Genomic DNA, 15,479 nt, shown 5'->3' with positions numbered 1-15,479 from the left:
GGGTGCATGTGGGAGGCAACCAATTTATGTCTCTCTCACTTCAATGTTTCTCTCTCTCTCTCTGTCTTTCTCTCTCTCTTAATTCCCCTCCCTCCCTCCTTGCCTCCCTCCCTCCCTCCTTCCCTCCCTCCCTTCCACTCTCTCTTAAAAACAAATCAATGGAAAAAATACCCTCAGGTGAGAATTGACAAACCAAAAAAAATCATTCTTCACAAAAGTTCAGAACGAAAAATCAATCAATCCCTTGCCTGGTAGGTACACAGATTAGCAAAGCTACTAGACCCAGGGGTAAAGCCAAGTGCCATTACTCACCTAAAGGTCAAGCCACCTAATAAAATGTAATTTAAAAAATACCTGCAGATTAGCACTTTAAATACCACTGAGCTGACTGGGTTTAGTCTTTTTGTCTGGCTAACACATAAAGTCCTAGCCAGTCATTGCTGAAAGAGCCCACAGAATAAATTCAATTTCCATAAGTTTGACATTAAAAGTCCACCATAAATCTATAGCCCATTACTTCTCAAAATACATCTTATTTTCTAAACAAACTGTAGATACACTGTAGCTATCTGAGCATGCTTTGTCAACTCCATGCCTTTTTCCATGCTGTCCTCTCTACCTGCAATGCTCTACCCTGCAGTCACTCTGTGTCTCAAGAGGCTTTGGAATGTCGGACATAAGATGTGCTGTCTGCTTCAAGAGCCAGAAATCAAAGGACACTAATAGATACATCATTTATGAAGTCCATGAGCCAGGCCCCTGTAGGTTGCTCACATTATAACACAAATTCAGCATTGTTGATGAACCCAAAATATTTGGCCTGACGATTTATCTCATATATCATAGAAATAAGAAACCCAGCACTAATTTTCCCAATGTTGACATTGAGCCTAAGGAGGGTGTAATTGGCAAAGGGAGACGTTTTGCCTTCAGGTGAAATGTAATGTCTATATAATCTTCCCTGTGTTGTGAATTCCTTTTTTCCCCACCTGCTTATGTTTCCAATGTTCTCTCTTTTGCATGTGAATATATTGTTACTTATTCTAGGAATACCACAAATGTGTAGAAAACACTCCAAGATGATTGTGAATGACAAATATGGAAGGAAATAATTATTCTTTGTATGCTTTCATGTATAATTTTGCCTGATGAACTTTCATAATTATAGTATTATCTATAAACAACAGAAGACTTACTTCCAGCTGGATATAATCTATTTATTTGAAGAGCAAAGAACCACTGCATCCACATTTCGTGCACACTAGAGATCCTCAAGTGGTCAAGTTCACAAAGAATACTCTTAGGGCTGGATTCTCTGATATACTTTGATATCTTTTTATCAAATTGGGAAGAACTATCCTACCTCTTAATATCTAATTCTCAATGGAAGTTGAATATCATTACCAAGTATTAGTTTGATTTTAATAATCATTTGCACCCAAAAGAAAGATCTTTCCCTTGGGGCAATCCTGTAGAAGACAAAATTGATTTTTATTTTAAGCATTTCAGAGACTTTTTAAGGTCTGCAAAACAAATACTAGAATGTATATGCCCTGTCAGTGTGGCTTAGTGGTTGAGCATCGACCTGTAAACCAGGACATCGAGTTTTGATTCCCGGTCAGGGCACATGCCGGGGTTGTGGGTTCAATCCCCAGTAGGGGGCATGCAGGAGGCAGTGGATCAATGACTCTGTCATCACTGATGTTTCTATCTCTCTCCCTCTCCCTTCCACTCTCTGAAATCAATAAAGATATATTTTTTAAAATACCAGAGTGGACTCAGTGCCCTTAAATTGAACTAATCTAAATGGCATGACAAGGAAAATATTGTCTGTTAAATTGATTAAAACTACATAAAACCCAGGATAATATCAGCAAAACTCTCTCAAGGTTTTAAAAAAAAAAAAGTGGGAAGAACTGAGATATGGGGCCTAGCGCCAAAAGCATTATGATCAAACTTTGAGAGAGAATGCAGGACTGTCTGGCAGAAAAGCAGCACTGCTACCTGGAGGTTTCTCTGATCCAATTTTTCCAATTAATACTCTAAGCATAACCTTTAGAGAGGAAGAACAGAATTGCCTGGCCTAGAAATTAGGGTAGGAAATCCATTAGACCTTTATCAAGCATCCACACATTAAAATAAGCTGAGTTTCATATGTTATTTGGCAAAAAGTACCCCAAAGCCTGCTGCTGTATCATAAAAACTCTAAAGGATATGACATCCTGTTGGCTTGCTACTAGCTTAGTCTTTCATCTAATTATTAACTTCACACTATGCTAAAGTGATTAGGAAATTTTGTGTATAGTGATGTGTTTTCATAGCAATTATTGCTATTTGTCTTGGGCAGACCTTGGATATCATAAAGTGGAACTGATTTACAGAGCTAATAGTATTAGTTTTGCTTCAGTCTCTTCAAGGCAGTAGATTGCACTAATACAGACTTTTTTTTTTTCCTGCATTAAGGCAGTTTCTCAACTGGATATTTCCATTTTTATCTCTGGTGTATTTACCTTTATTAAGTGCTTTTAAGTAGAAATCCCTATTTTCTAATGGTGAACAGAATTATGGGAAAACTAATTAATAGATGAGATTTTTCAAAGTACACTCATTTTGAGAAATGCATTAGGAGAAACTACTCATTTGTCACAGACAGAGTGAAAATCAACTCTCACATTACAATCCTGAGACTTAGGCCCGGCTGGCGTAGCTCAGCAGTTGAGCATCGACCTAGGATCCAGGAGATAGAGGTTCGATTCCCAGTCAGGGCACATGCCCGGGTTGCGGGCTCGATCGCCAGTGGGTGGTGTACAGGAGGCAGCCGACCAATGACTCTCTCTCATGATTGACATTTCTATCTCTCTCCCTCTTCCTTTCTCTCTCTGAAATCAATAAAAAGATATTTAAAAAAAAAAAAAAAAAAAAACTCCTGAGAGTTGATAATTGCCTCTCTGTTGCAGTTCAGAAATTCTGTGCAGAGGATGGTAACTCAAAAATTGCCAGAAATGGTTGGAAGAGCCCTAGGTAAATCCCATTCCAGCATCTTTTGGGAGAGGGTATCATGGTAGCCACCAGGAATCTACAACTAGGGAACAATAAAGATCGGAATAAGGTAGGAGGCAACCCCACTCTATGTAGAATGAAGAATTCTGTCACACTCTCACACCCCTCCCAGTAGAGGGCATCACAGCATTGAGTGATTTAATGTAACCTTTCTAAGTAAGACTAAAGCAAAGAGTTAAGAAAAGCTAAAAGGAGGACGTGAAGGGTCATTTTCCCTCTTCTGTTTCTGAGCTTTGACCTTGGAGAGCTAAGAGAGAATGAGGTAGGGCCCAAATAAGAGATGGTAGAATTCCCCAAACTGGCTATAGGCTCTGAAAGATACACAGAGAGAAGACAAGGATGAGCTTTAGGTTGCCCATCTCAGATCATCAAAGAAAAGCAAGTCAAGTTTCAGAAAAAAAATATGGCTCAGTAATGAAAACATACTTTGCTAGCATGTCTTCTACATGTGCTCACTCTCCCAGAAGCCTTAAGTCTGTGAGTGCCAGATGGGGAGCACCATCAATAGAAAGAGGGCTCCCCTCCCCAACAGCCCCACATGCAGGTAACGCTCACCCTAAACTGTACCCTTGTGACCTAAAGCTCAACCTGGGGCTTGAACTAAGAAAACAATGTGAGCCTAGGAAGAACAGAGAGTACTTTTTAAAAAATATGTTTTTATTGATTTCAGAGAGAGGAAAAGAGAGGGAGAGACAGAGATAGAAACATCAATGATGAGAGTCATTGATCAGCTGCCTCCTGAACGCGCTCTGGCTGGGGATCGAGCCCGCAACCAGGGCATGTGCCCTGACGGAAATGGAACTGTGACCTCCTGATTCATAGGTTGATGCTCAACCACTGAGCCACATCCGCCAGGCCTGCAGTATATTTATTTTGCTGCAACAATATAATTCCAAAACTAATTCAATAACCCTATACACAGCAATTATAGTTTTTGAAAAAAGCACAGGAATTTTTTAAAATAAGATTTTACTCAGTTTCAAAATAGCTGTTACTGTTACTAAACTGTTACTATTACCCATAATTCCTGGAATTTGCACACAGATTTTTTTCTGTAGAAAGTTTCCATTGTGCCTGATATGTCTAAAAACAAAGGGTTATTATGAGATTACAAAGAAAATTATTCATGATTGGTCACCAGCTCAATCTGAGACCTTGATCTAGTTGCTGAATTTGTCCTTCAACTTCACATTTTTAAGAAATGTAAAAAATGCAACACAAATTGAAGAGAGACTCTCACAAAATGTTGAGGTGGATACACATTAGGGTTCAAATTTGTTACAGCACTCCCCATATTTTTAAATCTATTTTTCTTGCCTGGTACTTTTATCTGAATAGTAATAAATACAAGGTTATTGCAAATCATGTGTTCAGTTGCCATAGTGCTTTCTATTTTAAAGGAGTAAATGGAACTCCCTCTTTAACTAAAACGTTTTTCTCTAAGGAATTGGTAGATACATGAGGTACTACACATTGCACTGGGTAATTCTAGATGAACCAGAAGGAAGGGAAGGTTTGAATCTCATTGCTCCCTTCTATTCCATCAGTTGCTACTGTCTTATACCTTTCTTAGAAGCCACGATTAACATTTCTTTAATTTTCTGGCTTCATGTAAGTATCATGAAAGCTGTTTGTTTTTTAAAGAAAATATATGTGGACATACAGAGAAAAGTCAAAAACAAACTTGTGTGCTGATTCTTGACCTAGATTCTTTTTCTTAGTCACCTTGCCTGAACAAGGCACCATTAGTTGCCCTTGGTGGCAGGGTTTGCATGGCTCCTCTGCTTTGAACATACCAATGAAATCTACTAGTTGGCTAGGGAGATGGTGTCAAGGTAGTCAAAATCCCCAAGATGCCACACTTTAGTTGTCCACTCAGTCTGCTTTCAGCATTCTGAGCTATCCCTCCCAGACCTCCAACTCAATTTCTTTGAGGGAACAAGAGATGCAGAAGTCAGAAACAAAGTAAAAGTTCGTATTTTGGTTATACAAAGAAATTGAAGGGTTACTGGTTGGAAAGGAAGCAATCTCCACCTCATGCCATCATATTGGTGAATGAGTTCTTTGCATATACACAGGAATCGCTGAACCAGGTCAAGGCAGGCATCTAGAGTGTCTTCCTGAACCTTGACCGTGAGTATGTACATTAAGGCAAACTCCCTCTCCTTCAGCAGGGTGCAAACCCAACCAAGATGGGGAGGACTGAGTCTTTACTGTACACCCCCCAAAAATTAAAGATAAGCTTTCTACATGATCCATCTGCTGGGTCTTTGCTAACTCAGCTTGCTCTGCCCTTAATTTCTCTGGAAGATGATTTTGGAGACTCTCAAGGCACAAGATCGTGACAGTCTTTCTTTTAAAGCCAAACATCTGGATATTTCTAGATGTTCAGAAAATGTTCTTGAAATTCCTGTGTTTTCAAAACTATTTTGAAACAAAACATGAGTAGAAATATGCCATCCCTGTCCTTTCCCAGCACTCTAGCCCTGAGACTTACTGGTCTTGATCCAGCTGTCCCTGCAGGGGAAAACATGTCTTTGGCTATAGTTGAAGAGTTGTCTTTCCCCAGACCCTACTGTGGGTCTGGAATGCAGGTCTCATCAAACCTATACCTTCTCTAAAGCATCTGTGGTAGGCAGAATAATAATATCTCCCTCCCAAAGATATCCATGCACTAATCCCCAAAACTTGTGATTATGTTAGGGTACGGGGAAAAAGGGACTTTGCAGATGTGATTAAGTTAAGAATCTTGACATGGGAGATTATCCTGGATATCTGAGTGAGCCCAATGAAATAATTACAAGTCCTTATTGAGTGAAAAAAGGTCAGAATTGGTGAAGGAGATGTGAATTTCAGTGATCTGAGGAGGGGCCACAAATGTAGGCAGCCTCTAGAAGTTGGAAAAGATGAGAAAACAAATTTTCTCCTATATCCTCCAGAAGGAACCAGCCCTTGACTTTAATCCCGTAAAATCCAATCTGAATTTCTTACATTCACAAATGTAAGAGAATAAATTTGCATTATTTTAAGCCACTCAATTTGTGGTAGTTTGTTACAGCAAGCAGCATTAGGAAATTAATGCATACCTAGGCAGGCAGGTGAACTTGGGAAACATACCTGCTAACAAAGGAACCAAGATAAAGGAAAATGCTTAATGCTCATTGAATACCAATTTTGTGCCAAGCATTTTACATGCACAATCTCATGGTCTTTTTGTAACTAATGAATTAACTCTATTACTCAGATGAAGAAACTGAGCTTTAAAAGTGAAAAAACTTGCTCACAATTTTATAGTTACTATGTAGTAGATCCAAAATTTCATCACCTCTGTCTGACTGCAAAGCCGGCTATACTATACTATGTTTCATCTTGAAAAATGAAAGAAACAACATTCGTACATTCCACAGATGTTTATTCAGTGTCTACTACATGGTAAGCTTTGCATTGCCCATTGGGAATGTTATAATGAACAAGACACAATGTAGTTCTTGCCTTTAGTGGAGCTTACAAACTAGGTTGTGGGGGACAGAGGAAGGCAATCAAATGCACATGTATATAATTGCAATGGTGAGAATGACTATGATGGAAAGGAATAGCGTACTATGAGAATATGTAATAGGAACATAATTTCCTCTGGGTAGCAAGTGACTTGAAATCAGATCTGAAGGATGCATAGGAGTTATTCACTGTGATATTCCCTAGCTAATATTATTTTCATCCATCCACTTTCCACAGTTACATCATGGGATCTGGGAGGAGAGGGCATATAAGTTTTAGAACACAAAGCTAATGGTCCTATTTGGTAAGAAAAAATCCCACAGAGGTACACACTCCTTCCAAGATCAGATAAGGTCAGGCATCAGCCCAGGCCCAGGTTGAAAGAACTCTGGTTTATGCTGGATGGCCAGTTGGTGATGCCCACCTCCTGAAGGCAGCTCACCTCAGTCTTACCCTCAGCCTCATGTAACTCTTATTTACCCAATCATTTAGCAACCAGATAGGCATGCTGGCCTGTTTAGCCCAATCCCATCCTTTTCCACCAATGAATGATCCTCCTATATCTGGAATAAATGTCTTCACTAACCTATTGATGCAGCTTCCAGTGGGATCTAAATTGAGTGAAAAAGAACAAAAGCCAATGCCATGAGTGGATTCTCCTATAGCAAAGTGAGGACCTGTCTTCACAATAACAAATGGGTGCCTCTAAAGAAAAGCACTAAATGTTTAAACCTAAGAATGAGTGTAGCTAGCAGTGTAGGTTGATATGAAGAGCTTGGGTTTCAGATCTAGGCTGACCTGGGTTCCAGTTCCCATTCTGCCACTAATTAGTGTACAGTCTTAAAGCCTAGATGGAGCCAACTGTCCTTTCTTTTACCCCCTTGGTCACCAGGATAAAGTAATCATTCATAACTGGCCAGACAGATCTAACTAGTTGGACATTGCATTCCCCTGTTTTTACCCCATTTGCATCCTTCTGGAAACTCCACTAATATATCAAAGAAAACAGTTTTCTCAGATATAAGAAGACTCTTTATCAGTCAACAGTGGAAAATACTTTATTGGGCTACCTAAACTCGCTGAACCCTGGTTTCCAATTTATAAAATGAGAATAACACTGTCTGGCAGGCCTGGTATGAGGTTAAAATGAGAGGATATCTAAAGGGTCTTTTATCTAGGAAGTGCCCTTTATAGTCAGATCTTGTACTTACATTTCCAGCAGAACAAAGTGGATTCCATGGATCATTTTCTACTTCAAATACATACCACCACCCTGACAAGAGCTGCTCTTCTGGAATGCAGTAAATAGAGGAAACCTGGGAGGGTAGCTGTTGCTAGTAGGTAGAAAGGCAGTGGTATTTGCAGTGTTATACACAGGGAGTCACAGGAGGACAAGCCCCACCCTCTGAGGTTGAAGCTAGTACAGATCAGCATGTGGTAGAGGAGATAAGACTCAAGAAGAAACATCTTGCTTACAGCTTTAGGGATTTCTAAAGCATCCATTAAAAGCTCAGACTATCTTGTGGGAACTAGAATATAAATGTGAAGATGTAATTTACTCAACTGCATGATGACTGAACTGTCTGAAGCAACCATGTGGCAACAGATGGGTAAGGCCTGCTTGGAGTCAAGCCAAAGAAGCCAAAGAACCCAAAGAGTTGAACTAATTCTCAGGTCTGCAGCCTTGTGCAAGCCTGGGGGTTCTGGTCATTGACAAAATAATTCTCATCTCAGTACTAATATATCAGAAAATGACAGCTAATGACACTGAACCATGGAGGCCTCGGGTTCCCTCTCTTCTGAGTCTATGCACATCAAGTCACCTTCATATAGAAGCTTTGCTACCTTGTGTATAGTTTCCTAAATGACAGAGATTGGGGCTATATTTCCCAACTTAAATTACATTGTAGTAGGGGGATAAATGGTGATGGAAGGAAATTTGACTTGGAGTGGTGAACACACAATACAGATTATGTATTCTAGCATCACACATCTGACAGCTATGTAATTTTATTAACCAATGTCACCCCAATAAATTCAATTTAAAAATACATTGTTGCATTGCCATCTGTACTGTTAGGGTCTCTTCAACAAGAATTATGTTTTTGTTTTGCGCTTCACATTTAATTCTTGAGTATCTTGGTTCAAAGCCACTCTAGTTACTATTTCTTCCCTGTTGTCCTCCTGGACTTCTGCATTTCTTTAATCAGGTGTCATTTGTTGACTATTTGTGGTTCTTTTATCCTAAAATACTTTCTATTCCATCTATTTGATACGCAGGAGTTCTGAAATTCTGAGAATTTGACTGATTTATTGATGAATGGTAGAGAAAGACCCATGTCAATCACCAAGGTGAATGAGAAAGCCCTATTCCTTACACAAAAGTAGTCTGAACAAACATCATGCAATTATTAAATGTGAGTATCATTTGGAGTTAGGTAGGAAACATTAACAGCTGAACTCCCATGGCACCAGAGGCACCAGTCATGAACTGGTTAAGGTTGAGAACCAGACCTGGAGCTATGGTGACCCTACTAAGAAATAATACCCTGTGAGGCTGACTCTCTCTTAAATTTTATTCTTAACTACCACAGGAGAAATTTAGAAGGGAATCCTAGGACCCACAAAAGGGAACATTAGGGTTTCTATAACATTGAATGCAAATACTAGAAAGGATCTCACAGAAGTACTCATTCCAATTTCATACATATAGAATCTGTAACCCAGGAGTGATGTAACTTTCCCAGGGTCATAGGGACTTAACAGCAGAGTTATCACTTAAACTCAGCTGTCCTGGATTTCCAGTGTGCTTTCCATATCATCACAGTGTCTCTTGTGCTCAAGTATCTCTGAGTGACCTAAGCCTGAACATATTCCAGAAAGAGGAAAGGAAGAAGTAACAGTAGGAGCCTGCAAACCTGGGGACCTTTTCAACCCCTGAAATAGGGTTTGCTTAAGCAGTGTCTTTTTTTTTTAAATTTAATTTTATAGTATTCTACATTTTTTAAAAAATTACTTTTGTTTAAAATATTACAGATGTCCCTTTTTCTCCCCAATGACCCGTTCCACCCCATCCCACACCCCTCCCCAGTCCCTCTTCCCACCACTGTCCATGTCCTTGGGTTGTGTATACATGCATATGAAGTCTTTGGTTACTCTCTTCCCCTCCACCCACCCACCTTCCTCCATTTGAATGACAATCTCTTTCATATTGCTTCCTAGTCCCTGTGTCTCTCTTCTTGTTGAGACGGGGTCCTTGAACAGGCGACCACTAAGATGTAACTGGTCCTTCCTGGTCTTTTGTGTTTATATTCTCACCCCTGGAGCCCATTTGTCACAACCTTAACATCCCTACCTACAACCACCTCTTTGGCCTGACCACAGGCATCTGTTGATGTTCTCATGTGTAGGACAACTGGAAATTTCTGGATGTGCTGCATACCAGGTACAGGCCATTGACAGCCAAATTCATGAATCTAATCATATTCCTCTAACACTGCTGAGCTACCATATCACTTTCCCACTACCCCCAGGTTCTAAACAGGGAGTGAAAAAGTTTCTTTGCTTCTACCTTTCCCTATGTAATACCCTCCCAACCCCAGTACTTGAGCCTACAGAGAAGATGATCAGGGCTCATGTGCCTCACACTGCCTTCCTCTATATCAGTCCCCTTTCTCTTCCCAGAATCCACTTAGGTAATAGGGGTGATATTTCTTTCTTTTGTGGTAGAGACTTCCCTTATGTATAGTAGCTTCCCTTATATATAGTAGACTCCTTTTTCTGGGGCACTTAGGCTAACAACTAAGCCTTAATGATGGAAGGAATAACATTTACATATTATGAAAGAAGTCTCATCAAAGCTAGAAAATGGCCATGACTGGGAAACGGTGGGGAAGGAAGTCCCTCTCCTTTCTTGTACTTCAGTTTCCTCACTTGCAAAATAAGGAACATGAACTAAATAATTTTGTAATCTTGTCAAATGTTCTGTTTAATCACATTTTTTACATTTTTAAATTGTTTTCAATTACAGTTTACATTTAATATTATTTTGTATTATGTTAATCAGTTTAAAAAAAATATAGACCCAGAAAAAAAATCTGCTTAGCACTAAAGCTCCCCTAGGCAAAACTGTTCCTTTTCTGATGGGTCAGGAGATGCTGAGGATCTTCAGTGCCTCTGGGTCATCAATAGGAACATCAATCCTCACGTTCTAGAGCTGCACCAAAATGTTGACTTGTAGGAATTTCCAACTGATTACATGTCAGGCAAATCAGCTTTTGCAGCAATAACCTATTTACTTTATCCTGGGATTATTTTTAAAAGAAATTGATATGGTTTAAACTAATTTGCAAGTTATGCCCACAAAATTCATTTTCTTTTTCTTATCCTGTATCTTTTAAGATTTACATATGTAGTTATGATAACAAAATTAATATAAAATGAACTTTTCCTCTGAGAATGTTATATGTGAAACCCCTCTGTGGAAGAAAAGAAATACTTCAAATTGTCTTTGATTTGAATGTTCAAGAAGTAAAATCTTTCCACAATGAACACCTTATTTTTCACTTTGAGATTTTATTTTGCTAAGGCAAGATGGACCTCTGAAGTTGATTAGAATGTGTTTGTGGCCTCCTGTGGGGAATGAAACAAAGACACTTGCAGGAAAATAACAATTGAGAACCTTTTTCTCTGTAGCAAAAGTTAACCTTCATTCTAATCTGTAAAGGTCACTCCTTGTTGGAAACGGTGTATTCTTATCTACAGTGAGATAGCAGCTCCCCCATGAGGCCTCATCCAGAACTGAGAGAAGAAAAAAACATTAATAAAGATATAAGCAGGATTTTCTGCCTAAGATATCATGGTGAGTTTGTTCCTTGAACCTTGGAATAAATGTGAGTGTGGGGTGGTTAGAAGGGTGAGTGAGGGATCTGATCTAATGCTTCATTGGAAATAATGCTATTCTCTTTCTTGTTTCACTGTATGAATCTATGGTTGAAAAGAAACTTGTATTCTGGTAAAACAGTAATAAAAAACATATTCAAGCATTTTAAAATTTAGACTATCCATTGATTTTAGCAGTAATTTTTATAGGGAATTGTAATAAAGAAGGGAAAGAGATGAGGGAAGAGGCAATGAGTGGATGAGAGAAGAGCAAGAGGGGAAAAATAAGAGGAGAAAAAGTCAGAAGAGAGATTGAGAGAAAGTGGGAAGAGAAAAAAGAAAGGGAGAGAATAAAGGGGGAGAGGGAGTGAGGAGGGAAGGAGAGAGGGAAGAAGGAAGAGAGGAAGGAAAGCGGGGGGGGGGGGGGGGGGGGGGGGGGGGGGGGGGGGGGGACAGGGAGAGAGGGAGAGGGGGAGGGAGGGAGAGGGGAAGGGAGGAAATCCTTCCTGAGGTGGGCTGAGCTGCACAGAGTAATGAGCAGTCTGAGAAATCTAAATTGGATCCTGCCTTCAATATTATTATGAAAGTACATTTGTCAAAACAGAAGGATAGAACATATTTAATTTAATAGTCTGTTAGTGTGATTTACAACTTTTAAATGTTTAGATAAAATTACACATGGGCCTCCATTTGTAATCTTGTCCCAGTCTCTGCACATGTTAGGAGTGGGCCTTCCCTCATATGGTGAGTATAGGTGACTTTCAAAGAATGATATCTAAAAAGGATTTTTAAATTTTTTTCTTGTTGACTCTATTACAGATATTCCCTATTCCCCCCTTTGCCTCCCTCTACCCTGCACCCACCCCACCTAGGCAGTATGTCTTTCTTCAATCTTTTTCATATTTGAAAACATCTTCACATCTAAGAACTCTATAGGGGCTCTATCATGGGCTGTTTTGGGGGCTTGGCTATAGCAGACCTCACAATCTAATACAGGCTCTTAAAGGAAGACATTAAATGTAGAAGTCTTCAGCATCCTGCCATTTATATACCCCACATGGAGAAAACCTGTCTCAGCCAAATGCAGCATAATTTTCTTCTTTTACTTTATCTGAATTTCCTGTAATGCCATTTTCTCTACATTCAGCTCCCTCCACTTGGGCCTTTACCACTGTCATTGACCTCCCTGCTTTGGACAAAAAACAGTGCATCTTTAGGGCATCCAATTGCTTCCTTGCTCCAGTGATGGCAAGTAGTTAGGTGTATGGTTGATCAACTTCTAGATTCTGTCCCATTAACCTAACCTAAAATGCTTCCCAATGGGAAGACTTGCAGCTTTTCAGATCAGGAAACTATTTGTTACTGGGAATCTTTTTGTAATTTAGGTCAAGGGGAAAGCTTTAGTCAGCTTTTTCTTCGCCTTCCCTCACTTCTGACACAGTTAAAGTTTCAAAACATGTCACTCAAATCTGGAAACAAGCTGCTGACCTGACTGGATGTATCTCTGTCTGAGTTTTCAAGAACAGAATATCCAAGAGAATTCATAATTTGTTTTGCCACTTTGTTGGTTTTCAGGTCTGAGTAGATTTTGTGTTAAAGTTTAAACTTTCAGGTGCCATTCTTTCTGCATTATTTGACAGTGCAATTCCTAATTAATGTTGTATCACCACTTGTCCTTTAATTCATTTTTCTGTCAAGTGATCCTCTTTGTGTGTGTGTGCATACACAGTTGTATACACATGCATACACACATGCACACACACATACCCCCTAAACAAAGCAAGTATATTCAGAAATAGAAGTGGAGGACTATGATATAAATGGTATTCCCTAGACTTGTTCAGTGTCCAACCTGCAACCCATATGAAGAGGCACTACAGGGGACAGAGTGATAGGGAGAGGAAAAAATGTTCAGGAGTTCAACTTCAAGACTTCTGAGCTGCTGACAGGGTTACAACCTAGGACCAACCAGCCAATGCTAATATTAATTATATTTTTCACAAGCTTAAAATTTAACCAGTGGCAAAAAGATAATGTTAGCTTGAAAAACCATCTTTACTATAAAACTATATCTTTCAATTAAGTATGGGAATATATATACTCATATTCAGTAGGATTATACCATGTTGGACAATTATCTAGTCAATTTAACCAAAGAAAAAAATCAAATGTGGTGATTTAAATGCAAAATCACATTTGTTAGAACCATAATTAATTAATGCACAAACAATGGAGTGAAAAGACTGGTTTTGAAGCCAAAAAGACCAGGATTGAAATCTTAGATATTCTACTTAATATCTGTGTGTCCTTGAGCAAGTCACTTCCTTGTGCAACTTTATCCTCACACCTCCACTCAAGCTGATGGCAGGTGAGTCTTCACTAAGCTGTTGTGAGTAAGTAGAGAAGATTGCAATATAGGAGGGAAAACTGTTCTCTTCATATGATTATTCCCATGGCCTAGGAGAAAAGCACTCCAAAAAGTTAAACTCTTCACAGAGTTCCCCATCTTGGATATTCCCAGTTCCTAGCCTTTCTGCTTGCTCCACAGGTCTGTCCTCCTGGACTGTCAGCACAACAGCCTGCATGGCCTTTGACCTCTAAACCTGTCTCCCTTGCTCCAAAATCTTCGTGCAGATAGAAAGTGAAAAATGAGGAGTCATTCTGGTCATCAAGAAGGCAATAGAAAACCAAATATACACTACTTTCCTCCCTTACAAAAAACTCCCAACATACTATACTCAAGTCATATTGAATTACTTGAAGTTGCTCTATATGTGTGTATATGTATATGTGTATATGTGTGTATATATATATATATATATATATACCTCTCCTACAAATTTCCTGTCTTTAACCCCATCTTTACACTTGTGTTTATATCTGCCTCCCTGCTCCCCCATACTATACTTCAACCATATTGAATTATTATACGCCCAGCCGGGCTTGGCTCAGCTGTTAAGCGTCGACCTAGGATCCAGGCGATCAGGGTTCGATTCCCGGTCAGGGCACATGCCCGGGTTGCGGGCTCTATCAGTGACTCTCTCATCATTGATGTTTCTATCTCTCTCTCTCCCTCTCCCTTCCTCTCTCTGAAATCAATAAAGATATATTTAAAAAAATGAATTATTATACTATGCTTCCTATTGCTTATGAACCTTCTTAAATGCTGTTTTTTTCCCCACACAAAATCCTGATTGGAAAGAATTCAAGGGAGAATGGAGGGAAAGGCTGTAGGGAAAAGATACTGTCATACATTGCTAGAGGGATGCATGTAGTACAACCTCTACAAAGGGCTATCCTACAAAATTTCAGCGACTCTAGGACCTAATTTATTAGTTATACCCCCACATGTGCAAATTACACACACACATACACAGAATACCTATACATATCTCTACATATATTCATATATCATATATACAATCAAGATACAATCTGAGCAGGAAGAAAATTTCCCTAAATTAAATATGGTCTGCACATATTTCTGTCAACACCAGGAAAAATCTGTGAAGGGAAAGGGGAACAATTTCAGAGTTATTATCCATCTAGCAATCACTCCACAAACAACTTCCACAAGCTTTGAAATTACCCCTTTCCTGTACCTAAATGTCACCAAGTTATTTTCTCTAATATGAAGGGGATTAAAATAAGAATTTATGATACTCCTGACTAAATGCACTCATCCAATTATATAAGTAAAGGAGCCACTATAGCATCAAGCTCATAGTAGCCATTCAGTAATAGTAGCTATTATTATTGCAATGGCCTGACTATCACCATAAATTGAGAAATAAAAGAAACTTGTATAAATCTAAAAAATATAAAAATAGGCAAAAGACATGCACACACTGACAATGGTGGGGAGAGGGACTGGGGAGGGGGATGGGACAGGGTGGAACGGGTCATTGGGGAGAAAAAGGGACATCTGTAATATTTTAAACAAAAATAAAATTAAAAAAAATAAACATGATTGTGGTCTAAAAAAAAAGACATGCACAGACATTGCACAGAAGTGGAAAAGAGAATGGCCAATAGAACAT

The sequence above is a fragment of the Miniopterus natalensis genome, chromosome X (genome assembly GCF_054644295.1).
Source record: "Miniopterus natalensis isolate mMinNat1 chromosome X, mMinNat1.hap1, whole genome shotgun sequence".
Taxonomy (NCBI): domain Eukaryota; kingdom Metazoa; phylum Chordata; class Mammalia; order Chiroptera; family Miniopteridae; genus Miniopterus; species Miniopterus natalensis.
The sequence above is the reverse complement of the archived record's forward strand: the minus strand, read 5'-3'. Positions refer to the sequence as shown.